Genomic DNA, 9,224 nt, shown 5'->3' with positions numbered 1-9,224 from the left:
TTTAATCGACCAGTGGCAGACTCGGTAGTTTTCTTGGACTACAACAGATTGTATTACTCTTTGTTGAGGTTGACATTAGAATATACATGGTAACAGTTCATTCAATACAAACATCTGGAGAGTCTCATGACGGATACTAAAGCAAACTATCATTCACCCAAAACTTTGTCAGACTAGAGTTTTTTAATGGCCGAAACAACTTCGGTAATGGCCTGGAACTTCCTCCGTTCCTTGAGAAGCAACTTTGCCACTTCAAGAGCCCGGTGTTCACAATCCGCTCGTTTCCTAGCATCAGTGATTGATTCAAAATCCTCAACATGTGCCACACCAACAATTCTCCTGTCAATCAGAAAGTTGCCCAACAGATATTAGAATAAGAATCTCATTAGAGATCATAAAAGGATCAACGTTAGGGGAATTATCCCACAAGAGCAACATATGAACCCCGAATGTGCAGTGTAATTGCTTTTTTTTTCCTCGTTGATCGACCATCATTCTATCTAGAATCTGTAATTCGTTTTGTTACCTTATCATTTTGGCAGCACCAAATCCAAGGGTGTCATGGAACAAATCCTCCATAAATTTCTTTTGTACAAGCTGCTGAAGCTCTGGATTGTTATATATTGCAGGAAGATATGCCTCACCAGAACCATCCTTGTGCTCATCCCAAAGTGCAATGAATTTCTTGTGGAATAGATTCCAAACCTCTTCAATTGTTCTCAAAATCCACTCCTTATATGTCTGCAGAACAATGTAATTAAGATATGAACATTTAAAAACAAATGAAGAATAGTTTCATGTAAGGAAACTGCAACCAATAGTTTCATTGATAAAAATAACAATTACAACGACAACAGCAACAACAATAATACATCAGTAACATAACTAAAAGGTTTTCACATTTAATGCAACCAAGAGATAAAAATACTTTTTTCTAAAGACAAAAGTCCAGGAGCAATAGATATGTACTTGAAAACACAAGTGGATCCCAAACCAAAAACATCTGAACTCTACAACTCAAATGAATCAAAATACAATGAAAAAAAGAAAAAGGCATCTATTTATATGTGTGTGTGTGTGTGCAAATATTTTTTTAATAGGTAATCAAGAAGTTTTATTCATAAAAAGAGGCAAAGCCCAAGTACAGTGTGTGTGTAAATATATTTTATATAAAACAAGTAAATGATCATTTTCTGAAGAAAAAAGAAAGAGAATAAAAACATCACCTAAATCTAGAATGGCCTGAAAATATATCAAGACAAACACTAGTGATGTAAACAATCAGGACGTAAAGACTATGACATGTAAATTACTTTACCAAAACCTGTAAATTACTTTACCAAAAATTAGCCTCTAAACCATCAAATATATTACAACTAAATGCATTAAGAAATAAAACAAGAAGCATAGAGAAAAGACACAGGAAATTACTAAATGGAGACATACTTTTCTGTCATTCACTTGATCAGCATGTCCATCTTGTGCAAAGAAAGCCAAAATCAAGTTTCCCAGAAATGCTCCAATGTCAAAACCCATAGGCCCATAAAATGCAAATTCGGAATCTATAACTTTAGTCGACTCATGAGTAACCATGATAGAATCAGTGTGGAGATCTCCGTGTACAAGTGCCTGGGCTCTTTCACAGAACCTAAAGGGAAAGCAACTCTTTGATATCATAAAATACTAAAAACAACAGAGCCGCCACATGTTCTGAAAAGAAAGTAAATGAAAGGAGGTACAATACTTGGATTTCAACTCAGCAACTTCAATTTTCAAAATATTATCCTCCCGAAGAGCCTCAGCATCACCATCAAGATAAGGGGAAGTCCAACGGTTATATTCAGAAACCTTGTAAGGGTCAGAAAAAACCACCTGCTCGGTGAGCCTGCACATCTCCACATTCCCGCAAAATTTAGCAACTGCATATAAGCAAGCAATAGCATGAGTAAGACTACGAGACAGATCATATACATACGAATCAACATTATAAGTACAGAACCAATAAAACTCACCAAATCATAACATAAATCATGCTCTAAAGACAGTGGGTGTGGGAAAAGAATTCACAGAACGGGCACGTAGGTAAAATAAAACAAGGCTATCCACTTTAATCAACTTTTACAGACTAAAGTTCAAACTAACCTCTAGACAACCTAATGTTGCCCACCTGGCATGTGATAAAAAATGGGTCAGAGGTAGCAAGACTATTCTCAACCTTATCAATCTTAAATCAACCTATTGGTACACTTCAAAGCTCTCATAATTAAAAAAATCATCAGCACCTTGGAAAACATCAAGTTAAACCTTCACAGGAAAGTTACTTTGCAATGTGTAAACCAAAATTAGTCACACAATTAAATATATCCTTGAAAGATATTGCCGTATTGGTAAACAAATACACAAAAATTTGAAGACAGACTAATAGAAAACCTTCCAAATCCAATATAAGTTCTTAACTATGCATTGTCAGGATAACACCTCAAATGAAAATATGAATCCGTAGTAGAAAAAGTATGTGAAACCTCGAAGGCAATAGACAATCAGCACATACCAGCATGTTTGTGATCCGTAGTGGTACGATAAAGAAGGGATGTGAAATAAAGAGTCCTTGACATGTATTCTGAGATGTGTTCTGCCAGAAAGGGGTACTCAATACCAGCAATCAATCCTTTTCTCAGGATTATATGTGGAGGCTCTAAGTAGCGCATGCCAATCAAAGACATAGTACGAACGATCAAAATGATAAACTTCAGGCACATGCTCTGGACTAAATTGACCATGCTCTCTCAGAGCTAGTGCCTCAAAATATGCCCGTTCCCTCGTCATAGGCCAAGATTCCCCTATACAACGTACATATGGAAGAGCCTGCACAATCATGCAACCAAGAATTTGATCATCGCACATGGAGGGATCTAATTATACACGTTGACTACAAGAAAACAACAAAAACATAGCAGGTAAGTCTTTTAATAATTATGAAGTCTGTAACACTAAGGCGCCAGAATGTGAGAGAATAGAGATTGTATGAGATATTTTTCAGTTTGCTACAATTCATTGAGGTTGAACTAGACCAACTGACAGTAGAACAATATGCTATAACCTTTATTATGTAATTCAATGTGTTTCATAGGAGTAAAATAATTCTACGTCTTAATGTAGACATACAAATTCAAGGTTCTGTGTCTACAAAACTGGAAGGGGTCAAATGGACTGGATTATGACGGAAGAGCTTTTGATTAAGTGGGAAGTGAAATTACCTTAGAAGAAATAGTAGGGTGCTTTATTCACTATTCTGCATCAAACCCGTTTCCAATATTCTTTTTTTATACAAGTTTCTGCTCTGCTGTAAATGAACCAATATGTTCGTTAGGCAGCTCGGTATTTGCTTGGTTCAACTTGAATCGAACTCGACTCATAAAAAAAAAAAAAAAACTCATTCATGAAAACAAATATCCGCTCGATTTGTAAATGACACATATCCGACAAAACTCGACTCAACTCAGCTAAGACTCGTTAAGGCCCGCTCGTTTATGCTCGAGTCGATTCGTTAGTTCGACTAGATTAAAACTTATTCATATATTGATAAATATATACATTCACCTATGTATATATACAAATATATATATAAGCATACCACTTTTATAATTAAATATATAATATGTAATCTAATTACTTATGTCTATATAGTGAATATATTTCATAAGTATATTTTATAATTTATATAATAATTAGTCGATAAAATTTAATAATTTCATATACTATATGTGTGAATCATATATGAAATAGATATGTGCTATCATATTAAGTCTATGTATTAATAATATACGTAGAAATATAATATATTGTTATTTTGAATAAATATCAACTAGTTAGATATTAATTATTTATAAATTTTTAAAAATTTTATAATTCAATAGAGGTTCTATTTGTTAGTTATATAAATTCAATATTAAATTTTTTATTTATTAAATTTTATTCAAAAAATAAACAATTCGAGCTCGAGTTTGAACTTAGCTCGACTTGAACTCGTTTGTGGGACGAGCTCGAGCTCGAGTTGAAAGTTTAACTTATCGCGTTGAGCTCGAACAAAAAATATAAAAAATAATCTCGAGCTTGAGCTCAAGTATTTAGAGTCGAGCCGAACTCGACAAGCCAAAGACCGGCTTGGCTCGGTTTGATTACAACCTTATTCAGCTCAGTATCTACAGTAAATGAAATCCGATATACCAAGACCCCAGTTCATCGAAAACTAGTACTTATTATTGAATCCAAATTGGCCCAAATATCTGGGCTCGTTTGTATTGTGAGATGAGATAAGATGATTTTAGATTAGTTAAATAAAATATTATTATAATATTATTTTTTAATATTATTATTATTTTAAAATTTGAACAAATTGAATTATTTATTATATTTTGTATAAGAATTTGATAAAGTTGTAAAAATAAAATGAGATGAGATTAAATGAGATAAATTCAGAGTGTTTATCCAAACGGGCCATAAAATCAGCTGTCAAAACGCGTACATGTACTAGTAAACTAGTACTTGTTATTGAATCCAAAGGGGCACAAACAATCTACCGAAATTTATACCGATTATATATACACAGCACGACAAATGAAATGTTCTCCTATACATAAGGGACAAAAAATATCAAATTCCGGAAAAATGAAAACCTGTTTGATGACTAGAGAGCCGGCGGGGCCGAGGACGATGTAGAGAAAATTGAGGTTACCACCTCCGACCTCTTTAATAGTGACGTCGTCGAGGTTACTTCCGAGCTTAGAGAAGAGGGAGGGTACGGACTTTATGTATTCCATCATGGACTTCTCGTCCAGCGGCTTGAACTCCGAGAAAGCCATTGGGACAGGTGGTGGGCGAAACCCTGGGATCTGTGGGGCTTAAGAATGGCAAGTGGGTGAGGTTTCTGGAAGAGGTGTGATTCCTGGCTAATTGGATTGGTGAAAGGAAATAATGATAGAAGTCGTGCTAGTCTCCTGGCCAGTTTTGACGATTGGGCGTGCGGTTATCACAATTTTTTTTTAATTTTTTAATATTTTTAAAAGATATAAAAAATACATTCATATATTAAAAATTAATTTTTTAATTATTAAATAAAAAAAATTTAAAATAAAATAAAATATATAAACAGTCAAAATATATAACACTTTTCATAATGATAGGCGTGGAGAGTACGACTTTTGAGAAAAAAGAACAAACAGAAAAAGGATACATTGAACTTGGTCGTTTATATATAGGACTATTCGAAATGTGTGTTCAAGGCAACCCCCGAGGTTGTGATGGGAGGAGACCTGTTCTCTGAGATCCTATAATATCCAAAACAGTCGGTTAATTCGGTGACTGTCGTCTCGTGGTAGCGATCTCACCATCAAACTTGGTTATTCTCACGGAAGACCTGTTGATATAACATATTTTAAATAAATAAATCTTATTGATATAACATATTCTATTAATATAACAAATAGAATTATTCCTATTTAAATAGCTAGCTATTTAAGATAGAGAAATACCATATCGATTGAAAATAAAATAAAAAATCATCGTGGGGAGGCAAGGCATGGGTTAAATGGAAGGGGTTGATCAAAGATTCCATTCTCACTTACCTTGGGCTTCGAACAAGCCATCTGAAACGGGCACGATTCACGGTGATTAGGAATAATTCCGTCCAGACCGGCGACACCGACTGGACGGGACCGAATTTTGGAGCAGAAAATATATGGACTAATGAATTTTGGTCCGGTTATGGAGTCTGTAAATTTTAGACTAAATCTGTTCGAATCGGACCGAATTGTTATAAATATTTTTTAAAAATATTTTTTATAATTTAATATATTATTTTTATATAATAATTATATAAGTTAATGATATAATTTTTATCTAAATTATTATCATTGATCATATAAAATATAAAATAATATATGCTATTAATTAATAATAAATCATAATTATGTGATAATTTATGTCATTATATGTAGTTAATACATCATACATTCATGCACACTCTACTATTTATACTTAATTAAAATAATTAGATAATTTTTTTAAAATACCTAAGTTAGTAAGTATATATTCATTAACTATATATAAAATGTATGACATTATTAATAATTATGCATACTAAACAGTAAAATCTAAATTAGTAAGTAGTAATTATTAATATCATAAATATAATTATAGTAAAATAATTTTTTTAAAGAGCTAGTTACATAATTCACTTAATTTTAATTTAATAATTTAAATAATTTTTTTTTAATTTATTTGAAAAAAATGAAATAATAAAATAATTAAGCCGGACCGATTGGATCGATAACTAACGATCCAATTCCTGTGGATATTCAATCCAAACCGGACCGATTTACACCTCTGGTAGGAGTTCGCATGCATCACCTATGTCCATGATTCTCACATAACTCTATCATCAAGGAAACCATATCTTATTACTTTGTCAATGTTGAGATTATAATATTATACTAGGTAACCAGTTATACATTTGCTGCCATTATCGGTCTAATTGGTTCGGTCCATTGGTTCATAGAAAGATTTTTGGATCGCATTGAAAAATTCGGTTTACTTTTTTCTGGATCAAGCTAATGATCTAATCAGTCCATTTGGTCCGAATCAGTATAAAATAGGCAAACATAAAAAAATTTAAAATTACTTTTAATATGTATTCTCGACTCAACTATACAAAAAAACAAAATAACAATTTTTACATTTTTTAATGTTATCTGTTTAATTTTATTTGCACATTTTGTACTTGAAACTGGCCTAAAAAAAGTTGAAAAAAATATCAAAATTATCCATATCCATCCATAAGAAATAACAATCATCATAATAAAGTTAAAAATAAAAAAATGAGAAAATTAAATTAAAAAAAGTAATATCATCCAATCTTCAAATACATATGATCGATAGGTTAAATGAAAATTATATAATTAACTTATACAATTATTATATAAAATGATATATAAAAAAATATTTTCAAAAGCTATATATACTTCAGTCTGATCCAAAAACATCACACATCGAGACCGGATCGAAACTTATCAGTTTGATCCGGTTAGGACTAAACCATTCGGTCCGGTTGATCCAAATCGGTAAACTTACACCCTTAACTGCTGTAAGTCTCGTCCAAAAACCCTTTGGTCAAATTAGCAAACTATCGTTGTGCAAAAAAAAAAGGACATTATATTGGATTTTGAGAAATGATATAGAAGAAATCGAATAATTATACTATAAAATTAAAAAATTATTTGAATATAGATTTTACTATTATTTTTGTTTTAAAATTTGAAAATTTTGTTTTTTTTTTTTTTTTTTTGTTTTGTTAAGAAGCTTGGAAAAATTTTATTAAATTTTGTGTTTGGATAATGGTTAGGTGATGATTAGATAAAAAAAGAAATTAAAAATTTGAAATTGATAAATGTCTTGTATTTGAGTAATGAGAATAAAATATCTAAAATATATGATAATACCTCCCTGTCCAAACTAACCATAAAAGTTGAATAAGGGGGTACTTGGAGAATGAGATGAGATCATAATTATATGAATAATAATAAATTGATTTGAGTTAAGATGTTTTACTGAATTTTAAGAAATGAGAGAAAAAAAAGTTTAACAAAACAACCGAAACAAATTTAAGAAAAGCAAAGTACAAGATAGCCATGGCTCACCATATTTTCATCCTCTCTTTCCTAGTGATTCTAGCAGCCATTCAAGGCATCTATATGGTTGGCTACACTGTCACAAATACTGTCGGAAACACTCCTGGTGGGCCTCGCTTTGATAAGGAAATTGGATCTGAGTATAGTAGGCAAACGTTGGTTTCTACTACGAATTCCATATTTGGAATCTTCCAGCAGAACAATGCAATAGACAGAAAGAACTTGCAAAAATGAGCTTGTTTATCGACGACAGGGATGGTGTCGCATACACTAGCAACAACAAGATCCACATGCACGTTAGTGCGAGATACATCAATGACTATTCGGGCAATGTGAAAAATGAAATCACCGGAGTGCTTTACCACAAAATGACTCATATATGGTAATGTAATTATTACCAGATGATCATGCTGCAGCTACACAAAAGGAGCACAGCACTGCTGCTACACAAAAGGAGCACAACAGCACACAGCAAAACAGAGCAAACAGAGCACCTATACCTCACGATTCTGTTGCTTCAGAATATTCTAACAAACTCCCTACATTGTATAGCTGTTTAGGGGTAGTTTAGTATTTTCAGTTGTATATAATATTCCCTTCTTCTTAGATAAATAGATGACTGTACAGAACAATTAACATATACATTTTTACAGAGGAAATGAACATCGTCTTCTTCTTATTTTTTCTCCTCCTTGTCTGATGTCAAGTATATTGAAACAAACCTCACGCCAACTCTGACATGGTATCAGAGAGGTGAAAATGGCCACCTCCGATCCTCTCACCTTCAACTTTGCAGACCTCAGAAATCCAAACAACCCATACCGACTTGAGACCTCTGATAACCCAGGCGTATTGCTTGTAACTGAACCTCTTACCACAGAAAATTATCCTACCTGGTCTCGTGCCATTCAACGAGCTCTTCGAGCCAAAAATAAGCTCGGATTTATCAATGGAACCATCTCCAAACCATCTTCAGCCGATGACCCTCTTTTTAATCTTTGGGAACGATGCAACGACATGCTTGTATCATGGCTTCAAAACTCCATCACTCTGCCTCTACGATCCTCCGTAGCATTTGTGGATGATGCACATATATTATGGGATGAATTACAGGAACGTTTTTCTCCCCAAAACGGACCTCGTATCTATGAGTTGAAGAAGGCCCTCGCCAATTTATCCCAAGACACTGATACTGTCAGTATCTACTACGGTAAGTTGAAATCTCTTTGGGATGAATTATCTCTATATGACCCACTACCTGTTTGTTCTTGTGACTCAACGAAGATCATCTCTGACCGCTATCAAAGGGACTGCGTGATTCAATTTCTCATGGGTCTTCATGACTCTTTCACCAACGTACGGGACCAGCTTATGCTCATTGATCCACTGCCACCAGTTACTAAGGTTTTCTCCTATATTCAACAGCAAGAACGACATCGGCACATTGTTTCGGCTGCTCCTAGTGTAGATACAGTTGCCTTGGCTGCTCGAAGATTTTCTTCCAAACCTTCAAATTTTTCTGCCAAGAAAGACAAACCT

The 9,224-nt window shown here is 33.3% G+C and overlaps 1 pseudogene across 1 annotated transcript; it reads right to left on the bottom strand.

Annotated features, from left to right (window-relative positions):
• Positions 1-4,974, bottom strand: LOC108996190 (annotated as a pseudogene). Its single transcript, XR_001996963.2, has 6 exons — positions 4,677-4,974; positions 2,552-2,865; positions 1,745-1,919; positions 1,447-1,648; positions 527-741; positions 1-339 (listed from the first exon to the last, which is right to left on the bottom strand). The product of XR_001996963.2 is annotated as a methylthioribose kinase-like (transcript).
• Between the last annotated feature and the right edge of the window lie 4,250 nt (positions 4,975-9,224).

The sequence above is a fragment of the Juglans regia genome, chromosome 13 (assembly GCF_001411555.2).
Source record: "Juglans regia cultivar Chandler chromosome 13, Walnut 2.0, whole genome shotgun sequence".
In the NCBI taxonomy this organism is placed as follows: Eukaryota; Viridiplantae; Streptophyta; class Magnoliopsida; order Fagales; family Juglandaceae; genus Juglans; species Juglans regia.
Note: the sequence above shows the minus strand (reverse complement) of the source record. Positions and strands in the feature narration are given on the sequence as shown.